This window comes from Ischnura elegans, chromosome 5 (genome assembly GCF_921293095.1).
Source record: "Ischnura elegans chromosome 5, ioIscEleg1.1, whole genome shotgun sequence".
Lineage (NCBI taxonomy): Eukaryota > Metazoa > Arthropoda > Insecta > Odonata > Coenagrionidae > Ischnura > Ischnura elegans.
The window spans coordinates 47,509,148-47,521,156 of NC_060250.1; the positions used below are offsets into that span (position 1 = coordinate 47,509,148).

The 12,009-nt window shown below is 41.2% G+C and overlaps 1 protein-coding gene across 1 annotated transcript in view; it reads left to right on the top strand.

Moving 5' to 3' along the window:
• Positions 1-219: 219 nt before the first annotated feature.
• LOC124158823 (probable G-protein coupled receptor Mth-like 3) overlaps positions 220-12,009 on the top strand; it is a 37,905-nt gene continuing 26,115 nt past the window's right edge. The window contains exon 1 of the mRNA XM_046534168.1: positions 220-352. The gene's annotated coding sequence lies outside the window, so the exon portion shown is untranslated. The remainder of the gene's footprint in view (positions 353-12,009) is intronic.

Below are 12,009 nucleotides of genomic sequence, written 5' to 3' on the forward strand. Positions count from 1 at the left end.
CTAATTCACTCCACGTAAACATAGCTACGAGAACCTCGCAGCTATTTTTTTTACTATCACGCATGAAAATTAGCTGTATTCTCCCTTATCTACTTAGGGTATACTGAAATCTCCGCCAATGATGAATTTTCATCCCGAATCATTGGAATTTTTTCTTCGCCAAGCAATACCAGACGGGTTTCCTTGTCCCGTCCCTCGCGGGATGTAAGAGGCGTCAGTTGAGAGTAGGTCACACAAGGTGAAGGACAGTTGCCCCGGCGTCGCTGAGATCATCGCAAAATAGCCAACCAACAGGTCTCATCTTGAAATGAAAATACTACTCGCCCTTTAGCCTCGCAGTCAGCCAGTACAGGTGAGTTCGTTTTCTTATTCAAGTGATAATTCCTACTATAATTCATATCCTTCACGCCCGTTGATTAACGCAGCTATCATGACTACACGTACGCGCAGTGGCGCCGACTCCATGAAGCCTGAGGGGGGCCGAGCCCCCTCGAAAATTCGATATGGCGGAGGAAAAGATGTGTAAGGTTTTTAGATTATTCCCGGAGAGTCAAATTATCGAGAGTCGCGTATTAATTTTAGTAATATGACTCTTCTGAAATGCTAAAAAAAAACTTTATAAATCACTGTTTATAAATATTTCCTGGAGCAAGACCCCAGTAAGGCCCCCCAATCCGGTCGCGTAATCAAACAATAGTCCCTTCTAAAACTCCACCATTGAGGCAGTTGGTCGCAACCTTTGCTCATGCGAAGCGTTGATAGGGTAAAATATTGTTCCCAACATCAAAACTTTTCTCGTGAGGACAATTACCGCTGTATGCCTCACGTGTTGTGAAGCTCATGCGCCACCTCAGGAACCAGCTCACACCCATTTCTTAATCAATATGCTCCGCAGATAGTTGACTTTGGAACCAACTACTTATCTCGATAGGGCTAATATACGTGCAGACGTCGAAGGGAAGAGCATCACAACATCCCGGACCACTCAGATAATGCAACACTGTTTACACTTACCCCTTTAGCCAATTCATAGCATGGTTTACAGAATATTTTGAGGTAAAATTGGAATATTTTCTACTATCCACATAAATGAAGTGTGCATACTTGTCACTTAACTATTTTTTCTTTTGATGCGTGAAAAACTCCGAAAACAGTTACGTTTGGGGTTTTACATTGTCTATCATAACTGAAAATAAAGGCCCGAAGGCTGAATGAGAATGACCCATGTGAGAATGTGGGAGGGTAAGTGTTCGCAACTGCTTTAAAATATTATCTTTAAATGCTAAATTTTTATCGCTGCATTCAGGATACTGCCATAAATTGAATGCATATTTTTAGGGTGGGAAAGATAGCCGACCCGATCGGCTGATATCATGAGTGACGTCGCACACTGGGCGGAAATCGAAAAAAGCTGGTAAAAAACATTATTTTTTACCATTTTGTATTCATCCAAAAGTTCCATAATATTGTTCAAGAATGCCTATGATACCCAAATACGTTAACTTATTTTTATTTATTTATGTATATTATATGTACATTATGTTAATTATATTATCTTTGAAAAAGTGACAAAAAATAGCGGAAGTCCAAACCTACATTTTTTGCAAAACATCTCAATGTTTGTTGCCCTAGTGTGCAGACAAAATGTAAATATTGTTCTATTGGCGAATATTTAATGCTTCTATACATCTTTTGGATACTATTAAGCTATGATTCTTGAAAAATATAACTTTCCGAAAGACCACTATGCATTATTTAATAATTAAATGGTTTTCGGTTAAATTTTAACTAAATCAGAGATAAACTTACTCATCTACGCGGAGAGATTTTCATCTGCAATTCGAGTGATATTTATTCTATGTAACGGAACGATAAAATCCTGCGCAAACTTGCAATTTTCCGATATTTTCGTGGTAAAGAAAATTGATGTCAGGCGATTCTCGCGCCCAATGACCCGCAATACACGGGGTAGGCACTTAGGGTGCGTCGTTTTGCCTCTTTTTTTTAGGTGCGAATCGTGAATAGATGGCACTGGGGCAGCTCACCACTCACCAACGGAAGGAATGGACGAGGACACAAGGATGAAAGGAAGGGTACACACTCACACGATAGCAGGAAAGAGACAGGAACATGCGTTTCGGGGCACGCAGAGCCCAAGTGAAATAAGCCAATATGGCCGATACACTACTTCATTCCGTCACACGACGCCTTAAGCGTAAACATACAAATAAATTCACAGGTAAGGAAAGAAAGGGATAGGTACATGGAATAGAAAAAGGACAAGGACAACGGTGCTGTGGTAGGTGGAAAAAAGCCAGAAATCAGAGGGTAAAAATGCGGCCTGACTGGGACTCGAACCCAGAACCTCCTGGTTGCCGGCCAGGTGCTCTACCAGTTGCGCTATCAGGACGCTTAGATTTACCATGATTTCGGCGGGGGTTTATACACAGAAAACTCCCTTTGCTTTGGCCTACAAGAGTAACCAATAGATGGCACTGGGGCAGCTCACCACTCACCAACGGAAGGAATGGACGAGGACACAAGGAAGAAAGGAAAGGTACACACTCACACGATAGTAGGAAAGAGACAGGAACATGCGTTTCGGGGCACGCGGAGCCCAAGTGAAATAAGCCAATATGGCTGATACACTACTTCATTCATTCACACGACGCCTTAAGCGTAAACATACAAATAAATTCACAGGTAAGGAAAGAAAGGGATAGGAACATGGAATAGAAAAAGGACAAGGACAACGGTGCTGTGGTAGGTGGATTCTGGTGGGTTCTGGGTTCGAGTCCCAGTCAGGCCGCATTTTTACCCTCTGATTTCTGGCTTTTTTCCAACAACGGAGGAGGTTCTGGGTTCGAATCCCAGTCAGGCCGCATTTTTACCCTCTGATTTCTGGCCTTTTCCATCTACCACAGAACCATTGTCCTCGTCCTTTTTCTGTTCCATGTTCCTATCCCTTTCTTTCCTTACCACTGAATTTATATGTATGTTTGCGCTTAAGGCGCCGTGTGAATGAATGAAGTAGTGTATCGGCCATATTGGCTTATTTCACTTGGGCTCAGCGTGCCCCGAAACGCATGTTCCTGTCTCTTTCCTGCTATCGTGTGAGTGTGTATCTTTCCTTTCATCCTTGTGTCCTCGTCCATTCCTTCTGTTGGTGAGTGGTGAGCTGCCCCAGTGCCATCTATTGGTTACTCTTGTGGGCCAAAGCAAAGGGAGTTTACTGTATATAAACCCCCGCCGAAATCATGGTAAATCTAAGCGTCCTGGTAGCGCAACTGGTAGAGCACCTGGCCGGCAACCAGGAGGTTCTGGGTTCGAATCCCAGTCAGGCCGCATTTTTACCCTCTGATTAAATTTTCGACCTCTTAGGGTCTTCGTCGGGAGGGAGGCAAGAAGAGACTGAGGACGAGGACAGAGGATGCCTAAAGGCTGAGGAGATTAGGATAAGATAGGGGAAGGGAGAGGATGGGGAATGGGGGATAGGAGAAGGCTATGGAGATCAGTGGGCCCTGTTAAGGCCAGGCGGGTTGAATGCTTGGTGTAGCCAAATGGAAGACAATTCAAGCGTTTTTATCCGCCTCACCGCTAGAATTAAAAACGCTTGAATTGTCTTCCATTTGGCTACACCAAGCATTCAACCCGCCTGGCCTTAACAGGGCCCACTGATCTCCATAGCCTTCTCCTATCCCCCATTCCCCATCCTCTCCCTTCCCCTATCTTATCCTAATCTCCTCAGCCTTTAGGCATCCTCTGTCCTCGTCCTCAGTCTCTTCTTGCCTCCCTCCCGACGAAGACCCTAAGAGGTCGAAAATTTGAAAGAAACTAACGTGTGAGTCCTCTTTTATTTGTGTCTGTGTTTTTTGTGGCCTATCATGGCATTTATTTATATTCATATCACCTGTGGTGTCTTTCATAAGTAACATATATATATATATATAATATATATATATATATATATATATATTATATATATATATATATATAAATATAAATAAATGCCATTATAGGCCACAAAAACATAGACACAAATAAAAGAAAACTCACACGTTAGTTTCAAATTTTCGACCTCTTAGGGTCTTCGTCGGGAAGGAGACAAGGAGATACTGAGGAGGAGGACAGAGGATGCCCAAAGGCTGAGGGGATTAGGATAAGATAGGGGAAGGGAGAGGGTGGGGAATGGGGGATGGGGAAGAGGAGAAGGTTATAGAGATAGAGATCAGTGGGCCCTGTTAAGACCAGGCGGGTTGAAAGCTTGGTATAGCCAAATGGAAGACTGCTCAAGAGTTTTCAATTCTAGCGGTGAGGCGGAGGGTGGGAGAGAGGCAAGTATTCCTATGTGAAAGCAATCATCAAATTCTAAATTGTGGGAAAAGGCGTGGGTAGGGACAGGAAGCGAAGCAGATTGGGAAGTGGGTTTGCAAGAAGCTCGATGGTTGTTAATCCGTAGGTTGAGTGAGGTGGTGGTTAAACCAATGTAGAAGGCGGGGCAGGAATTGCATAAAAGGATATAAATTACATTGCTAGTTGTACAGGTGGGGGATGGAGTGGAAGGAAGCGGAAAAGTGAGAAATTTGTCAGGAAGTGACTGGGTAATGAGGATAGCACACGTTTTGCACCGGGGTCGTTGGCAAGGGATAGGTAAAGAGCTAGTACTGGTGGTGAACCTTGAGAGTGGTTTAGTCGTTTTGAGAATGGAAGATAGATTTGGCGGTCGACGGAAGGATAAGGATGGACAGCTAGAGAAGATTTTTCCAGTAGTGACATTGTTAGAAAGAATCGGAAAAAGGCTTTTGATGATTCTGTTCAAAGCCTGCACGCCCGGGAAGTATGTGGTGGAAAGGGAGAGGTGTGTGGGTTTTTTCTTGGTATGAATTTTGGGTTTGTAAGTATTGTGTAGGATTTTCTTACGCAGAAGGTTCTCAGGATATCCTCTACGAAGAAGGGAGTGGTGAAGATTATTAAGAAAAATGTCCAAGGATTCGGGATTGTTGCAAATTCTGTGGCCTCTTACTGAGAGAGAGTAAGGAAGGGATTGTTTAGTATGTGAGGGGTGACAGCTGTTGAAGTGAAGATATTGTTGTTTGTTAGTAGGTTTAATGTGGACTGAAGTGATGAAACTTTTATTTTCTAGGGAAATAGTAACATCGAGAAATGTTATTCGGGAGGGGGAGTGGTTAGAGGTAAAGGATAGTTCGGAGAATTCATTGAGTGCTGAAATGAAAGAGCCCAATGAGTCTTCTCCATGAGGCCAGAGAAGGAAAATATCGTCTATATAGCGAAGCCAAAGTGAGGGTTGAAGTGGGTAGGATGATAGGAAGGATTCTTCAAGGAAACCAAGAAATAAATTTGCGTATGAAGGGCTGAATCTGCTTCCCATGGCGCAACCTTTGATCTGCAGATAATGTTTATCGTTGAAGGAGAAGGCGTTTTTGGTGAGGATTATGTGAGAGAGATCGACTAAAAAGTCAGTGCTGGGTATCTGAGGTGTAGGTCGTTTGTGAAGAAAGTGTCGAAGGGAGGTAAGGCCTTCTACATGAGGTATAGAGGTGTATAGTGAGGTCACGTCGATAGTGACCATAATGTCTTTATCAACCGGGAGAGGGGTAGAATGGAGGCGATTGAGGAAATCGTACGTATCTTTAATGTAGGAAGGAAGGGAGTGTACAAGAGGCTGAAGATAATAGTCAACAAAGGAAGAGATTCGTTCTGTGGGGGAATTTAAAGAGGAGACGATTGGGCGACCAGGATTGTTTGCCTTGTGAATTTTCGGTAGAATGTAGAAGTGAGGGGTTCGCGGATGGGGTGGAGATAGTAAGGAAATGTCACCACTAGAAAGGCCCTCTTTTGGTGCTTTCCTTTTTAAAAAGGATTGGATGTTTCGGTGAAAGGCAGGGTTGAGATCATGCGAGGTAGGTGTGTAGGAAGAGGTGTCAGAGAGTTGTCTTTGGGCTTCGGTTAGATAGTCGGTGGAGTTGAGCACAACAATAGTAGATCCTTTATCTGAGGAAGTAACGACAATATCAGAATTTTTTCTCAGATTGCTTAGTGCTCTTTTTTCGGTAGTGGAGAGGTTTGTTGGAGGATGAAGAGAGTTAAGAAAAGCGGGGTCCGAAACTTTGGAAAGAAGAAGATTGGTGAATATTTTTACAGGGTGATTGGCGGGAAGAGGTTTCGGTTCGTGAGGCGAAGGAGGTTTGAATTTAGCTAGAGAGGGATGAGAGCTGGGAGTTTGAACAGCGGCCGGAGCCGTTGGAGAGGACTGAGCGTCCCAGAAGAATTTCCATTTCAACCGTCGGCAAAACTTGATAGTGTCGCTTACGAGCATCACAGGATCGACTTTGGGTGTGGGTGAGAAAGATAATCCCTTATCTAGCACGGATATTTCGTCTGGAGTGAGGGAGTAGGAAGATAAGTTGACCACCGTATGCTCCGGAGACTGATTATCACCAGAAAGGGGAGAGGAGGAGTGGGGGGGAGGAGAGAAAACGCGCTGCGGGATCCTCTGTGGAGGAGGCCGGGAGGCTGGGGCAGGAGGGGGAGCAGGGAGATTGAGAAGAAGTGCAAGGTCAGGTTTATAGAGGTGTAGAGGTGGACTGGCAGATGGGGGATTTGCAGTGATTAGTGGTAAAGATAGCCCGTTTTGAAAAAAGGAATGGCAGAGGGAAGACAGTTTCTTCAGGGCTTTTTGACGCCTCATAGTGAGGGAATCATGAGCAGAAGTAAGAATTTTGTGGATAATTGAGAGTGACTGTGGGCTGCAGAGATTGATTATATTAATTAGAGATTCAATGTAAGATGTGTATTGAGAAACCAGGGTTTTGTATTGGAAAAGGACACAGTAGCACATGTTGAATGATAGTTGGAATTTAAGAGAATGGAAGGAGTGAAGACTAGGAGGTAGCCCTGAAAGGGGTAGCCTAATGGTGAGTCCATTGGGCACAATCCCTAAGGAAAGACAGGAGGATAAAAATTCCACGTGACAAGTATATTGAGCAAGCTTAAGCGAGTACTTTCTAATGTTACGGATCCAAATGGCTACATGATCAAGGGCAGGCATGTCGGGAAAGTTGGGTCAGAACAGGGCAAAAGGTGAGAAAAAGGAAATTTTAGAATGGAGAAACAGTGGTGAAAGGAGGGATAGGACGACGAACAGTTGCTAGCAGCTGAAGACTCAGGAACTCGATGGTAATCACTGCAGTCGTTGAGCCGCTCGGGGACAGAAGTTCACACAGATTGATTGCATATAGCAACGTATATATGTTACTTTTGAAGGACACCACAGGTGATATAAATATAAATAAATGCCATGATAGGCCACAAAAACATAGACACAAATAAAAGAGAACTCACACGTTAGTTTCAAATTTTCGACCTCTTAGGGTCTTCGTCGGGAAGGAGACAAGGAGATACTGAGGAGGAGGACAGAGGATGCCCAAAGGCTGAGGGGATTAGGATAAGATAGGGGAAGGGAGAGGGTGGGGAATGGGGGATGGGAAAGAGGAGAAGGCTATAGAGATAGAGATTAGTGGGCCCTGTTAAGACCAGGCGGGTTGAAAGCTTGGTATAGCCAAATGGAAGGCTGCTCAAGAGTTTTCAATTCTAGCGGTGAGGCGGAGGGTGGGAGAGAGGCAAGTATTCATATGGGAAAGTTCTGTGGAATGGAGCGGGTAAATGGTAGGGAATAAATGCGCCGAGTAAAATGCACTTCGTAATGGGGTCTGAACCATTACAGAGCGTTTTCAGATTGTTTAAGAATGCACCATGGAGGTGATCATGAACAGCGAAGAACACTCAATGAACAATATCCTAGTGTGTTCTCTAGCGGAAATGTGAACGCCTTGGAGTGTTCTCAAACACTCTACAGAGCGTTTCACCGAGCGTTTAGCTATGTTTGCGACTGTTTGTCAATGTTTCCAAACGTTCATGAACGTTCATGTGAGTGACCATCTTCATCGTTTTGGAGCGTTTGCGTACATTTGAGAACACCCTGTCTAGGCTATAGAGTGTTCATGAACATAATGTAACATGATAATGTGTTTTGCATAGTTCTTTAATGCTATGGGAACACTTGCCGGAGCGTTTATGAACTCTTGCAGTGAATAAATTTAATAAAGAATAAATCAGTGAGATTCAGGTCTTACAGGGTCTACAAAGGAAATGAATACCAGATACAGTTTGCCGTAATGATAAAACAATTATATTTAACTAAATATTACATACTTATTTACAACAACATCACACAATCACATGAATACTTTAGAAACTGAATTCAGCATGCATAACAAAGAGACCAGGCCCAGGTGGTATTCCGCCTTTTGTGCTTAAATATTGTCAAGAGATTTTAGCATATCCTAGTCTATCCATCCAACCTAAGTAGTAGTTATGTAGTCCCAACCCATAAATCAGGTGACAGACCTATTTAAATCCAGTCATTTGTTGTTAAGATCTTGAGAGAGTCTTGCACTTGAGCCTAATATCCTCTCCTACAAACATTTAGTTATACCAGAGCACCATGGTTTTCATGAAGAAAGGTCTTCAACTACGAATTTTATCGTCATGCAATAATACATTCTAAAACCCTTCAGTGAAGGGCATCAAGGTGATGTTATATATACTCATTCTCAGAAAACATTTGATACTGTCATTACTTACAACTTGCTTTGTAAGTTGACATGTTATGGCATTGATGGTAATCTTTTAAAATTATTATTAATTGTCTTAATGGTAGAACCCAGGTGGTCAAGATTAAATCCTTCCTCTCTAGTGTAATGAATGTGACACCTGGTGTTCCCCAAGTGTCCCGCCTGGATTGTTATTATATTTATTTATTAATGATGTTAAGGAGAAGAAAAAACCGAATGCGGGTCTATTAAATGCTGATGATTAAAAATTATATTGCAGGATTAAATATTTAGATGACTGTTTATGTTTACAGAGCAGTTTAAATAATCTATATTGCCGGTGTTCAAGTACTATGAGAATTGATTTAAAGAAATGTGTACCAGTCACATATCATCATTTTAAAAGTCCGATTATATTTAATTGCAACATAAACAATGGATACCTTGAGAGAACCACCAAAATTCTATACTAGGGAGTTATCTTTCCAGCTAATTTAAAATTTCACTATCATGCGGATGTGATGGCCCCAATTAAAATTTTGCATATGATTTGTACACAATGTACACAGGATTTCCCGCGCACAATTGAGTACAAATTGCATAAATAATGTGTACATTGCACAAAAAATTTGGCATCAAACAACTTGTGTAGATTGTACGTAATTTGCACTGTTTCATGTATTGCATAAAAAGAGTGCAACCTACACATAATGCGTAAAGCCAAATTTTTGTGCATATAAACATTCTTTCTACAATTTTCATTGGAAATATCACAAAGAACAATGGACAAATATCTAATAGAAGTATAATGCTATCACTGACTTCCTTGACAGTTTATTTCCCTTAACATTCAATCTCTCAAGCTTTTTTACATGAGAGGCAACACAGACCTTAAAATAAGACTAAAAGGGGCATAATGACTGCCAAAATTAATGGGCCAGAACCGCCAGGGAATCATTTAATTTTATTAATTTTAGGCACACCAATAGATGTCGAGTAGATATAATAATATGATCAGATAATGAGAAAATTGTAATGTAACGTAAACATGGAATACTCCAACAGAGAGTAGAATTTCTATCAATGTACAATATTACGCGTTTGACACTGATTTACGGCCTTTCTCTTTCCTAATGCTCTGAATAGTCTGAGGAATAACTGCAGGCACTCTCTCAAAATGATACATGCAAGTTTTCACCTGAGGTACCGTCACAAACGTCACATTCAACATTATTACCAAGGGTGGGCAAAGCAAAAGACTTATTTTCCACTTTGATTGGAGAAGTTGTAATTGTTCAAGAAAAGCCACTTTTTTGCTCATGTTTGCTCCCATACTTCATTCAAGTTTGTACCTCCTTTTCTACAGAAGTGGGAACCTCACTTGTATTAAGGCCTGTTTACAAAGTACATTAACCCGTATAAGTGAATGTCTGTTTGCGTGAATGGACTAGAACAGAACATGTACAAATGCCTGAACCAAATTAGAAGAGATTATATTTCTACTCATGCATTCACACAAGTTAGGTGCCTATAACATGGTGCATTTTCGTGTAAATTGATGCATTCATACATTTAGACAATGACTCCTACGAGTTAATGTACAATGTAAACATGCCTTCAGGAAGAATGTGGATCAATAGATTCGAATTATCTTCATCAACCTCCTCGTTACCATTTCCGGGAATTACATGGTACATATCCTTGTACCATGGAATTACATGGTACATGGTACATGGTACACATCCTTGAGCTCTTCATGCTCCTGCAGGAGCTCTAGAAGTTTTCTCTTCCTAGGGGCGGTCTGGAGAGACAGGAATGTTCTGATTCTGGCATTCATACTGTTGTTTTTATCCTCGAAGGGCCTCACGTCATTTTCCAGTACATGTATTTTTTTGCATCCTCTTCCAACTGTAAGGCATTAGTGAATATTTTACTAAAAACGCAAATCAATACCTAAATGATAATGATCGGAGAGACTTAATTGATGGCTATGTCCTGAACTGCTCATTTATTACCATAATTCTTCGACATATTCTCAATAGTTATTTATTTGGAAGAAAAACCCTTCATATACGAGTTCATTGAGATAGAGAATAATACTTTAATGCCATAAAGAACAGCTAAAAAATTTATTCTACTGCGAGAACTGATATTTAAACTTAATCGGTCTGAATGGATCGTATCTTTATCACGCAAAGATCATACAAAATATTAATTACACAGAGAAATAAATTAGTCCTGAAAGGCTAAATACAAACAAGTTCGGTGGTTTACTATAGAATAGAGAAACATTTTCCGTTTACTTACATTTAAATGGCCAGTAAACAGTAGATGGGACAATGCTGACAAAGGCATCTTCTTCAAATCTCTTCGTACTTCTTCCGGAAATCGGTATACAAAAACTTTATCCGGCGTTGATTTCATGGTGCGTGAAACGGTATTCTTCCAATCCCTTTTTGCCAGTCTCCACTGCGAAAAAGGGATAATTTTCCTCTTCCATGGCGTACGTCAACGTAAATTTGCTTGTAAAATAAGATTTTACAGCACAGCTAAATTCACAAAGTCAAAAATACAGTACCTACGAATGTGTACAAAAATTTAGTGGCGATGGCTGTGGGCTGCTGTGGGCGTTGTAAGTCAGATGTTATATAAGATGGCCGCCGGTCGTTATATGGCGCAAGTTTCGAAATACGATTTTTAATCCGTTACTTTTACATAAGTACGTAATATAATGGTTTCAACGAAAAAGTTAATAATTGTCATTGTAGAGGAAATTTGTAAATGTAATAATCACCAATTCCAAACTATAGGTGCTTGCATTCGAAAGAAAACCCATAGTAATAATGAGCGAAAACCAAAACTTGCAGGAAAAACGATTGCCAATTTGAATAATTTTTGCATTCAGAGTTGCTATTTGTATTCAGTTAGTTTTCATCAATGGATATAGTGTATTTGCATTAGTATTGTGCAAATCTGAATGCAATAATTATTACAATTATATATTAATGTTATAGTTCTGTAACAGAATATCCTATGATCATCCCATTCGGTCATTTATCGGATCATCAGGCTTCGGATATCCGTGGGAGATCCGACGGATATCCTGATTGCCGGCGGACCTAGATAGGACATAGCGGACCTGAAATGGATATCCGTAGGATATCCGGTGTTGTTATGGTTGTATGAGTTTTTGACTAAGAGGTATCTATTACCATAGGACTCGGTGCCATGTACGGGATGGAGTGGCAGTGGTTGTTCATTGGGATATAGATTGGCGTGATGCATTCTCCAATGTAGTAGGCAGGGCAGAAATTGCAGGATAGTATATGACATTAAAGGATTTGCAGCAGGGAGAAGAGGAAGATTTGTTGATGAT